General features: G+C 35.8%; 1 protein-coding gene and 1 long non-coding RNA gene across 16 annotated transcripts in view; one reads left to right on the forward strand and one right to left on the reverse strand.

Moving 5' to 3' along the window:
* Positions 1 to 21,224, forward strand: part of LOC105224085 (cAMP-specific 3',5'-cyclic phosphodiesterase) — a 686,633-nt gene that overhangs the window by 521,488 nt on the left and 143,921 nt on the right. The gene's annotated exons all lie outside the window — the stretch shown is intronic.
* LOC125778535 (uncharacterized) lies at positions 10,890 to 12,581 on the reverse strand. Its single transcript, XR_007422774.1, has 3 exons — positions 12,453 to 12,581; positions 11,433 to 12,360; positions 10,890 to 11,114 (listed from the first exon to the last, which is right to left on the reverse strand). It is a non-coding gene; the product is annotated as an uncharacterized LOC125778535 (long non-coding RNA).

The raw sequence follows: 21,224 nt of genomic DNA on the forward strand, positions 1-21,224 counted from the left end.
TTTTAGGTCTCTTCCTCGCCAAAGCTAAATAATCTCTAAGAGAAACAATTGCTGGAACATTTTGAGTAAACTCTCATTATTTTTCTTCCTCAAAAATTTTTTTTCGTGTAGTTTGGTCTGTTATTTTGAAAATACAGGGTACTTGAAATATGTGCTCCTACTAAAAGCAACCCTTTTATCAAAATAGCTCATCTGCAAGGTCTTCGTCGTTTTATTTTACCTTGATTTCAAATAGCCTTTCTCAAAATCGTTGAATTCCAACTAATAGTTTTCACAGAAATAATTTATAATATTTCTATCAGAATTACATTGCAGCCACATTCACAAATCCGCTGCATTTGTATTTTACCTCACTCTAAAAAAAAGTATTGAAATGCTTAACTAATATGCCAATGCCTTTTAACTTCCCATCACTACAGCTTTCGAGCTTCCACCCTACCATCATTACTCTTCACTCTTTTGTTGCCGATGAATGCGTGCCGCTTAAGCTGCTTAAAAGCTTAAGTCCAACATTTTGTTATGCTCTCATAATTCCTGCTCAAATGTGATGCAGGTACCGAGTTTATCATGAAAATAAAAATTCAACATTTTTCAAAAGGAAATGCCCACAAATACCAGGCAGGTGTATGTGTGTGTGGTTTGAGAGCGGCTTTCAATTAAATTTGTAATTTAATGCTACTGCCATTTATTGGGCTCATTAGGGATTAGAATGTTTTATGCGAAGAAAATTGTGGAATGGCAGCAAAAGTAGTGGGAAAAGATTTATGTTTTTATGTTACTACTCTTCGAATATGATTTTACTTTTGTGTTGTTCTTCTTTTGGGTCTTTTGTTGAGGATTTTTCATTTTTTGCCAATGTTTTAGCTAGTTCGCTTATTTCTAAAGACTCCAATTTGTCGGGCGAGCATGATAAAAGAGAAATAAAGAGAATAGGTTTGACAACTTATAAGCGCTTTGAGATTGCTTCCGCTTCAATATCTCAACTCAAATGGAAACTGATGTGATATGGCCTCTTCCATGCTTACTTGAGTCAAAATTGCAAGCTTATACGCTGAGCTTAATTTCTGAAGCAACGTTCATTCTGGGAAACACAGATAGAAAGATAGTTAGTTTGAATGGTATAACATGCTGGAAAAAATGTTTTCAGTATATACATATACACAGAAGAACTCGATAACAATTTAGAGAGATTTTTGACGTTTCCCGATTCATTTTGGATAGTACTTAGAAGATTGAGCTATTATAGAGAGAAAAGGAAGTTATTATATATAAAATGAATTCCAAAAACAATCACAAATCAATCTGACATTGCAAAGCCGACTTCTAACGTACTACCTCTGAACTCCCGCAGGCAGCCACCTCCTAACACTTACCTAACCATAAAATTCCTAACCACAAAATTATTTTTACTATGAGCAACAAATTTATGACTTTCCAATTCATTAGATATTTTGACAGTTGACAGCTGCTTTCACAGTTAACTCTCATGTGTCATATTTTCCACTTCCAACAACAATAACTATAACAACCACTTCTACTTTGTGTAAAAAAGTTGTAAGCAATTTCCCAGAAAGTTTCTGCAATTGCATTTAATATAAATTTGAGTTCAATTGCAAAACCTTTTCACTTTGTTTGAATTTGTGTGCGTGCGCGTGACAAGCGTGTTTAACAATATTTGTAAATATACATATGTACATATATGGATATCAATAATAAAAGAAATTAAATACTCGGCATGTTTATAATCTGAAATTACTTTTGTGTGAATGCAATTTATTTAAAAATGGCAATTATTTTATGAAATTTGTGATTATTGTTTGTGACGTCAACGTCAATCGCAATAAAGCAATTTCGCAGCTGACTTGTCACTGCAAAGCGCCGACACTAGGCGAGTACTAATGAACCAATCCAACACCGACAGACATTATATTACTTTTTGCGAATGTGGGCAAAAAATAGTAAGACTTTTTCATTTAAATTTCGTGCAAAAATTCACTCATCTATTTATTTGCGAGGTTAGTATGACTGTCAGTGACCTGCGCAAAAAATGTCACATCAAAACAATTATTAATGTTTAGTATACGCCTGTCTTTCTGAAGTGATTTTATCGATGAGTGAAATTATCCGGCAAAGAAGTTTCATTAAATTTTGTGTGCGGAATCAAGTGACACTTTTTTCTGTAAAAGATGTTATTTTTTTCTTATCTTCTTCTTCTTCCTGATTGGCGTAGACGCCGCTTACGAAATTATCTACGACTTCGAAGTTATGACTGCCAGCAGTGACATGCCAGCCAATGTCACGAATGCGACGACTGTGTGTTTGATAACAGTAAATATTTCGTCTTACCCTCGTTCACTACCAGAACCATTTCGCTTCGCTTCTGTATCCAGTCTGGAGAAAGCAGGACTAACAGCGCGATTGTTAAGGCCAATGATATCAATGTCATCGGCGTACGCCAGCAGTTGTACACCCTTATAGAAGATTGTACCTTAAGCTCTACAGCTCGAATTATTTTCTCCAGCAGCAGATTGAAGAAGTCGCACGATAGGGAGTCGCCTTGTCTGAAACCTCGTTTGGTATCGAACGGCTCGGAGAGGTTCTGATCCTGACGGAGCTTTTGGTGCTGCTCAACGTCAGTTTACGCAGCCGTATTAGTTTTGCGGGGATACCAAATTCAGACATCGCGGCACAAAAGCTCCTTCTCGTGCTGTCAAAAGCAGATTTGAAATCGACGAAAAAGTGGTGTGTGTTAATCCCCTTTTCACGGATGTTTCCCCATATTTCGCTCATAGTGAATATCTGGTCAATCGTGATTTTTCAAGCCACACTGATAAGGCCCAATCAGTATGTTGACGGTGTGCTTTAATCTTTCACACAATAAGATCGATAAAACCTTATATGCGATTTTGAGGAAGGTTATCCCACGGAAGTTAGAGCAGATTGTGGTGTTTCCCTTTTTTCTTATCTACATATAGAATTTTAAGGCTTTCCAATTCTCTTAAAAAATATATAACATTGCTTGACTGATTTTTCACGTTAATTATATTTTTTTATAGTTTCGATGAAACATAAAATATTTTTTGCTCCGCCAATTCCACATATGTACTTTTGGGGATGGCACTATATTCGACACTAGTTGTTTTCGATTCGATTGATATTCATTTATTTATGATTCCTTGGTGTTCAGACAAATATTTGAAGTAATCCCACGGTGCTTAAAAGCACAGTGCATTGATCAGTACCCCAAATTGCAAAAGCATATATTATTTAGTTCCCTTTGGTCAGGTGGAAGGGACATCTTTTCCACCTTGGTCGGGTTCAAGACGACCTAAACTCCACACTGAACTGAATTTTCAATTCTACCTGCCTTTAGGTTTAAACCACAGCCACCACGAATCTCCCCAAGGGTCAAACACAATAAGCAGATTGGAGCGAATTTCAAGGGCTAACAGCTCTCCGTGGTACCACATTTAATTCTCCGGTCAGACTTTGTACCTTTTGCTACTACCAGTTGAGCAGCCATCAAACTCAATGATTGGTGACATTTGTCGCATGAACTTCACGTGTCTTTTCAAAAGAAAGACTCTCATGCACAGTCTATAATATCGGTTCAAGTTGAGTATTATAGCACTATTTCTGATAGGCATACTTTACGCGGGCAAATTCTACCCCCTGCCCGTTGGGAGAGGACGGACGGACAGTCAGTCACCGAAACTGCGATTTAATTATAATTTGTTTGTGTGATCAAAATTGTTCGTGATCTGAAGCAAGACTCTCACACCAGACCCTGTTAAGCTGGTGGTCCTGCAAACCTAATTTAAGTATGAATATATTTAAACCATTTACTTATATTTTTATCAATTTTTTTCATTTCACTTTCAACATTTTCGCAACAGCTACAATAACAACTGCAATAGTTACAATTAAAATGAAATGCAATGCAAGCACTGGACCAGCGACACATGTCACGCTATTAAACGCTTATACATACAAACATACGAACATACATGCATACTTACATACAAACATACGAACATACATTCATATAAAAATATACACACATGTAATACATATGGCAGTAGCTTTTTTGTTTTGTTGTTGTTATTGCCAATAGCGCTCATTCGCGTTTATTAACGGCACTGTTGCATGTGCCATTTTTCTGTTGTTGTTTTTTTGTTTATTCTTTCCCGCCTTTGCTTGCTCCGCGCTACAGGCAGAAGCAGAAGCGCTGTGATTACGTTGGCACTGGACGCAGGCACACAACAACAACAACTGCTAACGACGTCGACAATTGTCGTGCGCTGTAAACATTTGCCAAAGACATTTAATTGCATATTGTGAGTGCAATAAGTGTGGCTCGGCTCTACTTCTTCTTCCTCCACATTTTTACTGCTGCACGCTGGTCTTTTATTGCTTGCCGCGGTGGTGGCGGGTGGCAGCGCCATTACGTGCTGATAACGCAGCGCTCATTGTTGCGTTGATAATTGCATAAATATGCTGAGCATTTTTATTGGAACGTTTATCAAAGTGTAATAATGCAATAAATGCGAAATGAAGTTGCAACTGTTGCTGGTAGAAATTAAGTTGTAAATATTACATTAGCTAGGGCAGAAGCTCATGAGTATTTATATAGTGACGTACATACAAACGTATACATATAATACATATGTTAGTATGTGTATGAAGAATTCTGTTTAAAAGGTTATGTATAAATTTGAAAAAAAAATTAAAAAAAAACTTCTGCTGTGGAACACATGGCGCTTCATTTTGAAGAACTTTGTCTCACCTTGATTCCGCAACTGAACTCCAGGCAGGTCTCCGAAAAAAATTATGTGGCAGCGATGAAAATTTTTCTACATAAAATTATCTTGAATCCCCAAACCCAAGACAAAAAACAATTAAAACGCCAATTTCGCTTTCACCGAAGCTAGAATACTCGCTATAAACACGAATGGGTTCTTACTCGGCTTTGATAGATCTGTTTATATGGCAGCTTTATGTTATATGCTCCATACCGAATTTCCAGAAGACATGTGGCCGAATGGAAAAGTGTTCCATACAAGCTCTTCATTCCGACCGTTCAGTTTGTATGGCAGCTATATGCTATGGTGGTCCAACAACGGCGTTTCCGACAAGTGAGCAGCTTCTTGGGGAGAAAACGACGTGAGCACCATTTCAATTCGATATCTCAAAAACTGATATATATATACTATTTTTAAAGGGTCTAAGAGGTCAGGATTTTACATTTTTCGTCACAAACTTATTATACCCTTTTCATATAAATATTATTACTATAAATTAGTATCGGTAACGACCGAGATCGGGCTAGTCAAAATTTTTTCTGTAAAAAAAATTGCACTTCAGATTGGCTGAAAAAGTCAAAACTATTATCAAAAATATCATTCTACCCAACTTACACAGTTATAGCCAAGTTTAGCGCTTCCTTTTCATTGTTTTGCGCCAATTTTAGATTCCTAGTGTAGCCAGGTCCTTCTCTATCAGGTCTTTCCAACGGGGTGGAGGCCCTCTTCCTCAGCATCTCCCTGCGGGTACTGCCTCGCATACTCTCAGAGCTGGAGTGTTCTCATTCATTCGGATGACGTGATCTAGCCGCTGTCTCTTAATTCGCTGAACTACTACATGTCAATGTCGTCGTATATCTCATACAGCTTATCGTTCCATCGAATGCGATATTCGCCGTGACCAATGCGCAAAGCACCATAAATCTTTGGCAGAACCTTTTTCTCGAAAACTTGTAACGTCGGCTCATCGGATGTTGTAATCGTCTATGCCTCTGCACCATATAGCAGGACGCGCATTATGAGTGACTTGTAGAGTTTGGTATTTCTTCGTTAAGAGACGACCTTACTTCTCAATTGCCTGCTCGGTCCGAAATAGAACCTGTTGGCAATAGTTACTCTGCGTTGCATTTCGGGAGTAACATTGTTGTTGGTGTTAATGCTGGTTCCAAGATGAACGAAATTACGTTACAATTATCGACGCGGAAAACAGTACTTCGAAAACAGCTTCCAAATTTCAACTCCCACCACTCGCCACCTTTCCCAAAGCCCTTAAACAAACCAAATATATTATGAAGTTACATTCATTTGTTCATCCTTAATTTTCCAGGCTCATGCACTAAGCCAAATTTAAGTTTTCCACTCAGTGCCTTTCCGAAACTACCGTACTAAACTTGCACACACACACGCCTTGTCTCCACCGCAAGCCACCTCCACTAGCTGCGTATGCCTGCCGTTAATTGTTGTTGCAATTTGAAAGGATTTCAAGCAACTACCAAAGCCACAACACGCCCATCAATGCTTACAATTGCAACGCCTTCGGCCAGCGCTGCCACTATGTTTATACAACAAAACAAACAGCGAGTAAAATGTGTGACCGGCCATGCGCTGCCCAACCGCCGAGATTGAAGTGGGCCGTGGTGAGAGGCGTTGCCAGCGGAGGTGCTTACCCGCATACACAAATTGTTGCACGCTACATGGCTGTTGCTTACTGCTGGACGGCGGTGGTGGCGCTGGTGTTGATGGTGGTTGTGCGCACGATTGGCGGTTAATATACGGATGTGTCTAGGACATGTTGCGTACGAAAACACGATGGCTCAGTTAACCTCGTGGCTACAGCGCGACTGACGTATGCTGCCAAGGCGCACGCGTCAGCGGGACGATGAAGGTGAGTTTGCCAAGTAAATTTATGTGTGTGTATGTTGTTGTTGTTCTTGTATGTAAGAATGTATGTATATAGGTGAAGGCGAGCAGTCAGGTGCATGGCAGCCAAGCTCTAAAGAGTTCCATGTATAAATGAAAATAAATTAAGATTTCCGTCAGCTAGCTTCGTAGCATGACGATCGTTGCACATGTCAGAGTGTGTGTGTGAGTTTGACTACGGGAGTTGTGGTACAAAGCTGGCAGCATGGCATTTAGTGTTGCCCTCACTGTTTTGGCTGTTGTCATGACAGCTACTGGATAATGGAAGTTAACGGCACTATCTCGCTGCTAGTTTACTGCTTTTGATCGCATGTGGAGCTCTGTATATTGCACACCACTTATCATTGTTGACCTTTCGCTGGCAGCGAGTTGAAGTTAATGGCTGCGCTGCGGTGCTAGAGCAAGGTGAACCCGAAGGCTGGTGGAAAGTCGCAATCATTTTTTGCTTTTTTTTCGCTTCAAGGTTATAAATAGGCTTTTTGAAATGCACGCATTTTCCATAATTCGTCTCAGAGTTATTCTGGAATTTTTAGCATTTGGTACAAGTCTCCTATTTCTGCATTTTTTAGGCCTCCAAAGCCTCTTTCGTCGCAAAACTTCACCAAAAATCACATAAAGCTGTAAACATCACATCACGCTAATTATAATTCTTTAGCGGTGACCAATTGTATTTTCCAATACTTACTTACTAATTCTAAATTAATTGCTTTCGAAAATATTTACCCAAAAATTTTGTCATAAGCTTTCCACGTCTATCTGCATTAAGCAGTCAAATGCATAATTAATTAATAATTGATTCGAATTTAAGCTAAACACCTCACATTTCAAAATAAATTGCCGCATTGCCAACGATGGCTTAACTAAAATATTATTATAATTATTTGTTTATACGAGCGCCTGCATATACAATGTGTCTGTATTGTTATGTTATTGGCTGCACCCTGTGGTACATATAACAGACGGTATTACAACTAGTATGAACCGTAAGCAGAAATAGTCGGCTAGTTGGTTTTTCTGTTTAGAAAATACTTACTTACCTTTGGTTTATGCTCAGTTTTCGGCCGTAAATAAGATTATTTGGTACTAGTTTGTTACTAGTTCAAAATAGATGCAAAAGCGACTAGTTGAATTTAAAGTTATCGAAAATCTTACTTACTTTTGGTTGATTCTCTGATTTCGACCAAAAAAACTTGTTTGGCACTAGTTTGGTACTAGTTCGATACTAGTTCAAAAGCGACTAGTTAAGTTTATAGTTATCGAAAATCTTACTTACTTTTGGTTGATTTTCTGATTTCGACCAAAAAAACTTGTTTGGCACTAGTTTGGTACTAGTTCGGTACTAGTTCGATACTAGTTCAAAAGCGACTAGTTAAATTTATAGTTATCGAAAATACTTCATAATTTGGTTGTTTCCCACATTTCGGCCAAAATAAGTTTTTTTGGTACTATTTTGATACCAGTTCAAAGTAGATGCAAGAGCGACTAGTTATGTAAATATAAAGCTATCGGAAAAATTTTCTTACTTTTGGTCGATTCCTCCGCAAATAAGCTTATTTGGTACTAGTTTGATACTAGTTCGAAAAACATTAAAAAGCGACTAGTTAAATTTATGCTCTAATGCGCAATTTTTATCGTATTTAAAAGAACTATGAAAAAATGTTGATGCCTTTTTGACTTGACCTTCGGCATTTTCGAAAAAACTGGTAGAGAACGAAAAGTTTTCGGACTAGTTCGATTCTACTCAAGAGATACTAGTCGTAAACTGTTATTTTCTCTGGAATTTTGATATTTCCTGGTAGCATATGTACGTACATATTTCTACATTTACATATATATACTTATACATAAATCTATATGTATGTGTGTAAAACTGATTCACGGCATCCCAAACACCGCTGCACGAAGCATAAATTTACTGATAATTGATTAACTTTTACTCCCACAACAACAACAACAGCAACAACAAAATGCTATTGTTTGTTTACTTTTTTGGAATAACGCAATAATTTCATTAGCGAACTAAAATTCATTGAAATGTAAACACTCAAAGTAAACAATTAGCAAATACGGCGCGTAGCAGTACTCATACGCCACCGTGCACCGCCGATATCAATGAATGAAATTTTCGACAAAGGCAGCGGAATGAGTGTCAGCGAGTTAATTAAGCATTGCAACACAAATTTACACATAAACAATCGTTACAAGTGCACATACAAGTGGATATAAATATAGAAAAAGCCAACTATGTATGTATTTATATACTTTATACACATGTATGTATATGAGTACGTATGTATGCACGGTGTTTATTTATTTGTGTATAAAAATGAAAAATAATTGCTTCTTATCAATTTTTCAATGCCGCACATTAATTAGCAGCTACTGTAGCACTTCGAAATAACAACAAAAACAACATGAAACTGTTGCTTGCTGCAGACACTCCGTGAAAAACGTGAGAAACGCGTTAAACAATGAAATATTTTTGAACACGTGACAAACGCGACAACTTTGCTTTGACTCCTTCATTGCGTAGCTTGGAAAATTTTCATGAATAACCCGATAAAAGAAAACAAAAGTGCCTGGCTCCATGCAATGCAATAAAAGTATCGCCTTTATTTTTTTTTTGTTGTTTTTTTTTTTTTTTGTCAAAGCACTTTTTACTACCTCGTCAGGTAGATATTGTTATGCTTATGTCATAAAACGAAAAAATGGTACAAATAAATTTTGTCATAATAATACTAACAGACTTGTGAAGTGTGGCAATACTGCGCAGCCAAAATAAATTATCTTTGTAATATTAATTTCCCTTTATCAGTCGCCATTCGATTATATGTGCAACTGTTTTATCAAAATTTTATCAGCGCACGAAACATGCAAAGAATGTAATGAATTTCACTTCGAAGGCATACACATACATACGTACATATATATGGTATATATAAATATGTATGTATATTATTTGCCTCGATACATACATTTGTATATGGTTATTGACTGTCAGTTGCGGAATTTTTGGGATATAAATGTTTTTAGCGCATGCTTGTGTTCGTGAGTTCAAGTGGTTGGGGCTTTAGCGGTATCGTGGATTACATAAATTTTATTTGAGCATAATATGGCACGACTGTCAGGTAGCTGAAGTCAACAAGAGCACACTATAATTTTTATCAAGGTCGAATGCTTTATAAAATTAATTAGTGAAATAGAAATTATGGTGGAATTCGAAGATAGAAGTTGTATATTGTGGAAAGATAGGCATTATTGTTCATAGGAAATTATTATTATATTAAAGTAATTTATTATTTTTTTATGTATGTATGTATGCCATTTTTCCTCTTTTAGTCTTGGAAAGTAGCATATATGTAGCTAGAATAGTGAATAGTGATGCCACCTTAGTGATAACCTCTTGTACTTAATTTAACTATAGAACATTGTTGTTGCCTGTATATCGGTATAAATGTAAGGAAAGCGTGCTGGCTCTGACTAGGAGTGCGCTCACAACAAGGAATATTTTCATATACATTTATATGTATATAATACAATATATATAATATAATATTTTTTATACAATAAGTCAAGCAAGTTCTCACTAAACTCTCAAAGGCTCTTGTCTAAGATAGTGGAGGAATGCCTTGATCCCTTGCTGGATCTAGCATCCTTCTTCCCGATCAACCTGCAATGGGTTCTAGGGCATTGTAACATCCCTTGGAACAGTAAAGCGGATGAAGTAGCCATATCAGGCACAATTACAAATAGACTCCATGAAAAGAGGAAATTTAAATGCCTTCGGATACTTGCAGATATTTAATCGGCAAATTTGTTATAAATACAGCCGAGGCACCATAGAAACAATCCCTGACTTGCTCAACAAGCATGCAAACGTGGCATGAATCGAACATGATTCACACATGCCTATTATTGAAAGACTACTGCAGAAGCTGTCAGATGATAGCAAGGGGCGAATTATTAAACATCTTCTATGCGACTGTAAGGCTCTACATAGAAAATGAATCGCAACTATCGCTCGTATTGATGAAGTTCTTCAGAAATATGAGAATGTTCAGAGAGAAAATAAAAGATCTTCACTTCCGGTAGTATCCCAATGAGCCTCCTAAAGGTCTAAGCGTGTTTTAAGACAACCACTCCACTGCTAATTATGCAAGTTCTTTTTGTTTTTGGATCCCTTTTGCTCTTCCTTCTGCAAGTCAAAATCACCATTTTCAATGCGTGAAACTACTTTTGCCATGTTCGTTCAGTCTAAGGATATCCATCCTAAAATGTGATGACTTTCGGCTTAGGTTTCTTGCAAATGAAAGTAATGAAGAAGAACTGTCCGCAAAAATACTGTTTCAGCCGCCAAATTCACTAGTTGAGATGTTTCCACCCTTGTATTGGCTTAAAACAAACAAATTTAAAAAAAATCTTAATAAATAAAGATGTCACTATCGGGTTGCCAAAGAAAAACAAGTAGAAAACTGGGGTGGAATACAAAAACAAAAATTAACAATTGTTATAACCATTTTCTAAACAAAAATTAACCAGATTTTTGACTTTTCGAATTTTTTAAAAATATTTAAAAGTAAAATTTTTCAAACACGACACTAAAACGACTATAACTTCGAAAGTAATTTGAGTTTTGAAAAATCATGTAAGAGAAAAATTTTTGAATATCTACTATAGACTAAAAAATTATGAAAAAAAAAATCGGTTTACCAACTTTCTATATAGGAATATCTCCTTAAGAGTGTATTGATACAGCAGATATAAAAGTATACAACAGCGTATGCATATGCCTAGATATCAATAGTCGTTTCTCATGCTACTTACGAGGGCTGCTATATATATTTCTGGCCTAATAATGAAAATAGGCATATTTATCAACGAAAATGTTTTTTTTTTTTTCGTTGGATTTGGCTCGTCTTAGAAGACCCACACGGTCGATTGCTGTTTTGTTTCAGGCTCATACGCATAGATCCATGATTCGTCATCTGTGACGATCTTATTAACGTCTTTTGAAGCACCGCGATCGTATTTTTTCAGCATTTCTTTACACCAATTCACACGAGCCTTTTTTTGAGCGATTGTCAAATTGTGCGAGATCCAACGAGAACAAACCTTTTTACGGTCAGGTGTTCATGCAATATCGAATGTATGCTGGTGGAAGAAATGCATAGGCATGCCTCTATCTGAAGGTATGTTACATCGTCTTTCAGCGAGCGTCGGCCACGATTGAATTCGTTGTACCAGTTTTTCAAAGTGCTATAGGATGGTGCTTCATATCTATACAAAGATTTTAGTTCATCGATGCACTCATGTCGTGATAATCCATGTCGAATGTTGAGATGAATTTTTTAATTCCCTGTAAATAAAACAATTCACGAATAAATGACAAAACGTTCTGAGTGATGTTATGCTAAAAAATATCAAACTTTCCAATGGAGATGTCAGATTGCACCTGGCAACATTTAGTGTTGCCTAGTCCAGAAATATATATATGTAGCAGCCTATGTATAAGGCAAGAGATGCGAAGTAAACCTTAAGCGCTCACTTGACACTTCACACCATTGTCTGAGTACTCAAAATTCGATATTATAATGAATTCACTTTTAACATGATTTGAAATTCTTTTATTTGAAGAATTCTGTAAAAGAAAATTACCGGAGTTGCCACCTGGTCTTTCATTATAAAACCCCACCGCGCTTTGTTACAATCTGTAATAGGTACATTTATTACCGGCACTATCTGAAGCAAGTCACCTTAATCCAGATTAATAAAAATTAAACACAAATTATTCACCCATTAGGCATGAATAAGCCCCGCCGCCGGAGGTATGTAGGTGCAATGGCACACTGCACTCAAGCGCAGCAATAAAATTGTGTCTTGGCAGCTATAAAAAGCGGGTAATAAATAAAACTTTGCTTGTGATATCGTCAAGCTCGGCTACTAAGTATTTAATTCTTACGTGCGAGTGTACGCTGTGAGTGCTATTTTTATTGTCTGCTCATACAACCATACATACATACATACAAACAAGTAGTTGCATAAAAATTTGCAAGTTGACGCAGCAATTGCTCAACTTCCTCGATTTCCTTTTGATTACAGTAGTTAGCGTTCGCTATTATTACCATTATTGCCATTGCTTTTGTTATTGTTATTGTTACTGTTATTAGTGGAGGCACTCGTGAACGCGTGCTATTGTTGCTGACGTTAATTTCAACATTGCCGCTTATATGTAGTCCGCTACTATTATTATGCTAGTATGTGTTAGTGTGCATATGCCATTTCCATAACAGTTCGTTCTTTATTGTGCGCGGTGCTTGCTGCTACTGCTATGACGTCATTATTGGCGTGCAAAAAATTCTTATAAACTCGATTATAATGACTGTGTGGCATTGCTGAGTATTGCTGAGCAGTTTTTAATCGTCACGGAATCGTCACACATACATACACACATATAACTGCGTAAGCAACCACATGATTTTCATTTCAGCAAAAGCGCATAATGTGAGTTGAAGTTGCAAAAGAAAGTTAAATAACAGTTACGGCTACAGTTACAACTCTTAAAGCATTTCGTGGTTCACCATACACAAATATCTTTAATTATTATTCATTCGACTTTAAGGTTGTAAAATATGGCGTACACCTCTGGTTGATTACAAGGGAGCTCTTCTCGTGCAACTGCATTGAATTTGATACTCCTCGAAGATTTTATATTTTTTCTACTAAACGTTCTACTTTGTGAGCCATTTATACCCTCGGATGTTGTTGTTGTAGCCATAGAAAGCATTCTTGAAGTAATTTCAGGTAATAGTGCTGAGTTGACATCCCTTGGCTGAAGAAAAATACTGGTCCGTTTCGGTTACTCAGACCCGCCTGTCGTGGGCACTTGCCTTAGTATTTTTAGTCAATTATTAGCAATCTCATTTCAAGGTAATCCTAAGTCTCTTAGAGAAGTTCGTTTGTTGCTTTGTGACATAGGTCATTCAAATTAAAGTCAACTTCAGTTGCATCTAGCTCGAATAGCTTTCACAAATGCTATAGAAGGCTTTCGATTTTATCAATCAGTCTGTAAGGCAGCCTTTGATCTTAACAATTTCTTCGTAGATTACACCATTCTCTGTAAATATTATTCGTCACAATTTTTGTGAAGATATTTCAACAAATAACAAAGTTTTCGTTACAAAAACTGAATTTTGATCAGCCACTTTGTATGGCAGCTATATGCTATGGTGATTCGATATCGGTGGTTCCGACAAATTAGCAAATTTATGATAAAGAAAGGTTATGTGCAAAATTTCAGATCGATTTCTCAAACCCTTAGGAACGAGTTGATGTATACACAGCCACAGGACGGGCAACCATACAGCCATCGCCAAATCTAATCAGTTTGTTAAATATACTCGTATGTACAAACAGACATACTTATATACACAAACATATATACCTTTATTTAAGTAGACACTTATAACACTTACATTGTAAATTCATATTTTAAGTACGAGTTATAATAAAGAGAAAGAGAGAAATTACCACCCATGGCGTTCTAAAGTGTCGCTATGCATGTGTGTGTGTGCAATTGCTTAAGGCAATTTATATTTATACCTAGTGGCACAGTGGGTGGGTGGAGTGAAATGAATGACGACAGTTGTGGCATTTAAGGCATAAACTTACATACTCAAATACATGTAAGAATAGCTCAATATAAACAGCAAGTCTAAGTAGCTAGTGAAGACAAGAAATTATTTACTGAAAAAAATTCTAATTCGTTAGCAAAATAATAAAGAAATGACACAGATTTTATGTACCGCACATAACGGAGTTTTCTGCTATACCTATATTACTTACACATACATATATACTAGAATTTATATAGGTATATATGTACGTCTATTGAAAAAATTCTTTCCTCAATGACTTCGCTTCGCTTCCACTCTTCCTTTGTTGCCGTTTAACAGCGCCAAATCAATTTATCGCACACTTAATGCTATTTTCGTGCGCCTCAAAATATGCTCATAATACAATTTATTTTCACTTTGACGTCTATACAGTACCTTGTATGTATGTATGTATGCTGCTTTTCAGGTGAATAGCAATTCTACATTAAAATCTGTCTCATTAAAAATTCTGCAAGCGCAAATAACATTTTTAATAACGGCAATGTTCATGTTACACAGGCACATACATATGTATATGTATGTGTATTTGAGTACGCATAAACATGCATATGCATATATGTATGTACATACATAGACGAGTAGGTTGCTACTGCCAATGAGTCGTCAGGCAATTTCAAATTAAATTATTTTAATTTAAAATGTTTTCAACAAATTACTTTCGCGCGTCAGAAACACCAACACAAGCAAATACCTATACTCCCTCACCATGGCACTTTTGAATTTCGAATAAGTTGATAGCGCCTTCGCTTTTTGTATATAAAATAGCTGAAGTTTCGGTGCAGTTCAGAAGAAATGCTTGCCTGCATAATTGTATATGTTTCAAGGTTTGCAAAACAGTTGGTATTTGCGGATTTACACCGTTGCTCTCAAAGCGTTCATGTATTTACGTTTTATCACCATTTTCTCGTTAGTGCCATGAAAATTTATTCCAATCTTGTTTCGATAACCCGTAAAAATTCAAAAATATCTGGTATAAATATACATAAGTGGCAACCCTATTCTTAAATAAAAAGCATTTAATCGAAAATATTTTTCATATACATATGTAAATAGGTATCTTCTTAGAATATTATTTTCAAATACAAAAATTTTTAATAACCAATTTTTTTTAAATTTGGCAACTCTGTTTAGTTTAAACTTTATGATTTGTGTACCAACATAATTACAATAGTATTTTTCCTTAATTGTTTATTGAATTATTTCAAGTATTATTTGTGGTTTTGTGTGTTTTAAGTGGCAACTCCAATAAATGTAATATTAATGTCAAATATCTTGTTCTCAAAAATTTTTTGTTTATATGTAAATGCGCAATTAAAAAATAATTTGCACTTATGCAATCCTTTCTATTTTTTATTTTAATGTTTAATATTTTCTTAAAGTCAGATTTAATTTCCAATTCAATAGTAAACCTTTCATGAAAAAAATATTTAAAATAATTTTAAAATTTCCAAAATACGTCTACTTCATGTTTTTTTATTCGACAAACATTGCGGTATGTCACCGGCATACTAACAAAATTTTAAATAATTTCACATAGGTGGCAACACCGCGGAAAAATATTTATTTATATTTTAGGGGAATATAAATCCATTATTCGTAAAACTTGCTCATTATACATACTAAACCAGTTCTTTTGGAAACTTAAAATTTGAAAAAGGTGGCAACTCTGTCATATGTATTTCTTAATTTTTGCTTTAGTTATCATAATCAGCCGCTGATTTTCGTAAAAATTTGCTACCAAAATTTAATTGATTTCACGTTAGTGGCAACACTGCGGAAAAATATGTTTCTATAGGGTATTCACTTTTCGTAAGGCTTGTTCATTATACTAAACGACTGCTTTTGTAAACTTTAAATTTAAAGTGGTGGCAACTCTGATTTATGTATTTCATAATTTTTGCTTTATTTATCATAATCAGCTAATGCCTTTCGTAAAACTCTATTTACCCTAAATCTTAAGTTCTTTTATGCGTTTAGGCAGAATTTTTAATGGTGGCAACATTGTAAGAATTTTTTATTTAACTTTTATTTCACTTTAGTAGGTACAAAATATATTCAAGTATGCAAGTAAATTTATAAATGAAATTTTTTTAAAAAGTGACAGCCCTATATTAAATTTTTTTCGCTTTTCCACTTGGAACAATATTTGTTTTATTTGAAATTAATTTAATTTGTGGCAATACTGTGAGTTTTTTTTATTTAATTTTACTTTACAGGCACAAAAGAAGTTCAGTAATTCATTTTGTAAATTAAATTTTTTTTTTGGGGAAAAGTGGCAACTCTACAAAAAAAATATTTAATTTTTCACTTATAACCATATTTTTTAGGTTGGTTTAGGTTTTATACATTTTTGAATTTGAAATTAGGTGGCAACTCTGTTAATAAATATAGGTTGATTTGGACCACCACTTTAATATTCATATTATTTCTTTTTTTTAAATGCTGTTTTATATTTTTGTTTTGAAAAAATTACATTATTGTATATTTTATTATAAAATTATTTTATTAAAACTTTCAACTGATTATTTACAAACGCTACAATTTCGTGTCGCTCCCTTTAATGTAGCGCAAATATTTACAATGTAAAGGAAAACAGCTAAAAAGCATATTGAATTTATCTACTACTTACATACTTACACTAGTACATTTACATAACTATGTAAGTAAATATATGTATATTTGAGTATATAAAAATATAAAAAAGTAGAAATTTATGAAGAGCACTGAGCAATTAATAATGAGACCCTCTATTCGCCTATATTCTGCTGTTTAAATATACTCAAGTGACACACTTTTATGACCATAAATTATGACAAAAGCTAAAATTAAACAATAACAACAACAACTGCACTACATTTTGCTGTTCCATAGCCTATCACTTAACAAGTACCCCGCCAGCAGTGGCCCAAGTAGCTGCGCCACTGACGAGCGCTAATAAATAATCGCGGGCAAAGTGCGGTGTGAAAACAGTAAAGTGTAGAAAGTAAACAATTCTTATCAGCTGTAGTGGCCGAATAGCACAACAAAAACGCCAAACGAGCGCAAAAAAAGTAGAGCAATGAGAAAAAATTATGATTGCAACAAGAAAGCGGGGCTAATGTGTTTGTACATGCATGTGTGTGTGTGTGTTCAATGTGTGATCGAGCAGTCGACTCGCCGCCACGCCATAAATAAGGCATCACACACACACGCGCTCACACGGCGGACCACAGCTCAGGCAATCATTGAATCCATGCGCACAAAGGGGGAATGGAATAAAAAATTAATTGAAGCACGCAACACAAAGCTATAATAATAATAATACTTTTTCATTTACACGCACACACACACACAAACACTCATTGAAATACATTTAAATGGGTATTACATGGGTGCAATGACAGAGAAAAATTTATTTTAAAATGCCAAACGGTTAAGCAGCAAAACAGTGGCGTTTTTTTTAAAGCGTGGCTTATATATTTGTATCTCTTTATTTGTTTATATTTGTGTACAATGTGTTTATATATATGTGCATTTATGCATGTTTGTCTTTTCGCTTTAATGATAAATGCGCGCAACGAATTGGTGCCTGGCGTAATCAAAGAGACATCCAATTAACGTTGTAAAGTAGATGAAGGCAGATTTTCGTGATGACAAGCGCTTTTTACAAATGTGTAGATCTGCTTATTTTTTTATATATGTATGAATACATACTTGTACATCAAAATACATATACTTGAAGTTTGACAAAGCTACTTAAGTCGACTTAATGCTTTTACTCTTTCACGCTGTACATAAACTCAGTTTTTGAGATATCGTTCTGAAACTTTGCACATGTAGTTTTCTCGCCAAAAAGCTACATACTTGTCGGTATCGATGTTATCGGACCACTATAGCATGCAGCTGTCATACAAACTGGACAATCGGGGGCAAGTCCTTGTATAAAAAATTGATTAATTTGACGGGATATCTTCACGAAATTTTGCATAGATGATGGCCCACGATAGTTATATAACCTTTGTAGAAATTGTTCAGATCGGACTACTATATCATATAGCTGCCATATAAATTTAACAGTCGGCATCAAGTCCTTATATGGAAAACTTGTTCATTTGATGAGATATCTTCACAAAATTTGATATGGATTATAGCCTAAGACAACGATACAATTCTTGAAGAAATGGTTCAAATCGGACCACTACATCACATAGCTGCCATACAAACTGGACGATCGGTATTTAGTCCTGGTATAAAAAACTTGTTTATTTATTGAGATATCTTCACGAAATTTTGCATAGATGATGATCCACAACTGTTATACAATTTTTGAGGAAATTGTTTAAATCGGACTACTATATTATATAGCTGCCATATAAACTGAACAGTCGGAATCAAGTCCTTGTATGGAAAACTTTTTTACTTAACGAGATATCTTCACGAAATTTGGCACACATTAATATATAAGCCATAGCTATAATATCGGAAGCTAACTAGCTTAACTTGGTCATAGTGAAAAAATTTCAAAAATCAAATAACCAAAAAATTTTTTCACCGTCCGTGATTAAGCAATATTGATTTCTAATTAAATTCTTATAAAATATATTGACTGCTCGGCGTTGCCAATAGCTATTTTTTATGGATTGTTTGCCGGAGTTTCGAAGCCTACAACTTTCCGCTGTATAGTCTGCACAGTTAACAGTGGAATGACATCCTACCATCATAACCTGATATGTATTTATAAAGAGCAGTGACTTTTCTTAAAAGTCAGTGTCTTTAAAAGTAACTTTTCTTAAAAAAGTGTGCCTTTAAAACTTTTAGCGAACGAATTGGTCTCCTTGATATCCAAACTTCCTTATAAAATGTCGATACAAATATGAACAAAGGTATTTATTATGAGAAATCACTTGCCTACCAAAACACATATTTATTTCTAAGCTGATTGTAAATAAATGCTACATAATTTATTTTCAACGTTATATGCAACCAATTATTTTTCTGCAAATTTATTTCTAAACCAACATGTTTTCGTAATCAATAATTCGTACAATACTTCTCTGCTCCATTGTCATGCAGGGAGCCTAAATATAAATATTTTGCTATCCAATTAAAATCCTTTCAAAGTGAAGCACAAATATTTTTGGCAACCTTTGTTTGTAACTTTTCCAAATTTATTACACTCAAGTTAGCAACAGCCTTCAGTTTGGTGAGCTTAAAAATAAACTCGACTCACGTCATAAGCAGTGACAAAGGTTGCGCTGGTCAGCCATAACCTACTTGTATTGATGTCGGTCGGCCAAATAGCCAAACAAGCAACTCACACAAACACACACATACATGCATACAAGCATGACACTTAAAGCGCAAATGGCGGCGGCGGCGACGAACCCTTTCACGTCGTGGCGCGCTACTTGCTTTTGCACCAATTCGAAACTTTTCCTTGGTTGGCAACTTTGCTCGCCTTTAAATTCTTGCCGCGCTAACAAATATTTATGCAAATTACTGACATTTTCACGATGCACGCTGCGAACGTAAAAACTCACGAACACATACCATTACACGTCATGTAGCGAGCGTGTGACACTCGAAAGCGTAGCAATAAAGTTGCGACCAAATTGGGTGGGTCCGTCCCCGCGGAAAACAGCTCAATGGTCAAAGGCGGCGCACGAAGGAGAGACGAGGCGGAGGGTAAATGCGTTCGCTTTGTGAAGAATTCAATGACGTCATTTCAGCAAGTGACGGCGTGAACGTCAATAACAGGCAAATAGCGCTGCTTACGCACACACAGAACGCCGTAAGCGTACACAAACATACACACATACAAATATACTCGCGTATTTACATAAGTAAGTGTATGAAAATCAAATTAATTTTCTAATTTTACAAAAGCCAATGTTGGAGTAGACAAAATTAAAGCAGAATACACACTCACACACCAATACAAGCGCACACAGCGTACCTACTTGTGGCAGGGCAAAATAGAATTGATGCGAAAATAAAGAAGCTAAAATAAAATTAAGCGCATTAACGCATATTTATAAAGGCGGCAAGCATAAATGTACACGAACTGAATGCAAACACACTTGAACACACACACACACTCATATATATACATATATACTCGTGCTCACAAATATTGCCTTATTTAAACAAAGGAGACAGGCAAACTCATGAATAATCGTGTGTATGTACAGAGATAAGTTCACATAGGTAGGGCACACAAAGGGCAGACAGTCATGAGTTCAAGTGGTGAAAGAAATTAGAAAGCAGGGCACACGCACACACACATACAAACAGCAGAACATACTCAAGGCACTGCTGACGTGCCAAAGTAAAAATTTCTTATATTTACAATGAGCGCTACACTTATATATTATACACACATACATACATACAGGTACACATAACTGTTGGAATATGTTAAAGCGCCCAAAAGGCTGCAACACTCTTCAACTGCTTAACGTACATTCATTTGCCGCAAATGAAGTTTCACTAACCCCCTCACACACATACATGCAACGTCTGGGCGTCGTGGCGCGCCGTAACGGTTCGTGCGAAATGTGAAAAAGCAAAATTAAGTGTAAAGGGTTGCACTCGAGTGTTGCGCAAAGAGCGTAAAGGCAGTTAGCTTTTAGCAGATAGCAGATAGCACTGCAGCAGCGTTTATTGCATTGTTGTGCATTGACTCAAGGATGCTATTTTTACCTAGTGTGCTCGGCTGCGACACTTGCCGCTGCAGCGCCACACATATCACGTTTATTTTAGCACATTGTGAACTGTTATGCAACACTGTGTATATGTATGTGTTCATATAAGTTGTCGTTGTTGTTTTACTGGTAGAGACAATATTTTT

The sequence above is a fragment of the Bactrocera dorsalis genome, chromosome 4 (genome assembly GCF_023373825.1).
Source record: "Bactrocera dorsalis isolate Fly_Bdor chromosome 4, ASM2337382v1, whole genome shotgun sequence".
NCBI lineage: Eukaryota > Metazoa > Arthropoda > Insecta > Diptera > Tephritidae > Bactrocera > Bactrocera dorsalis.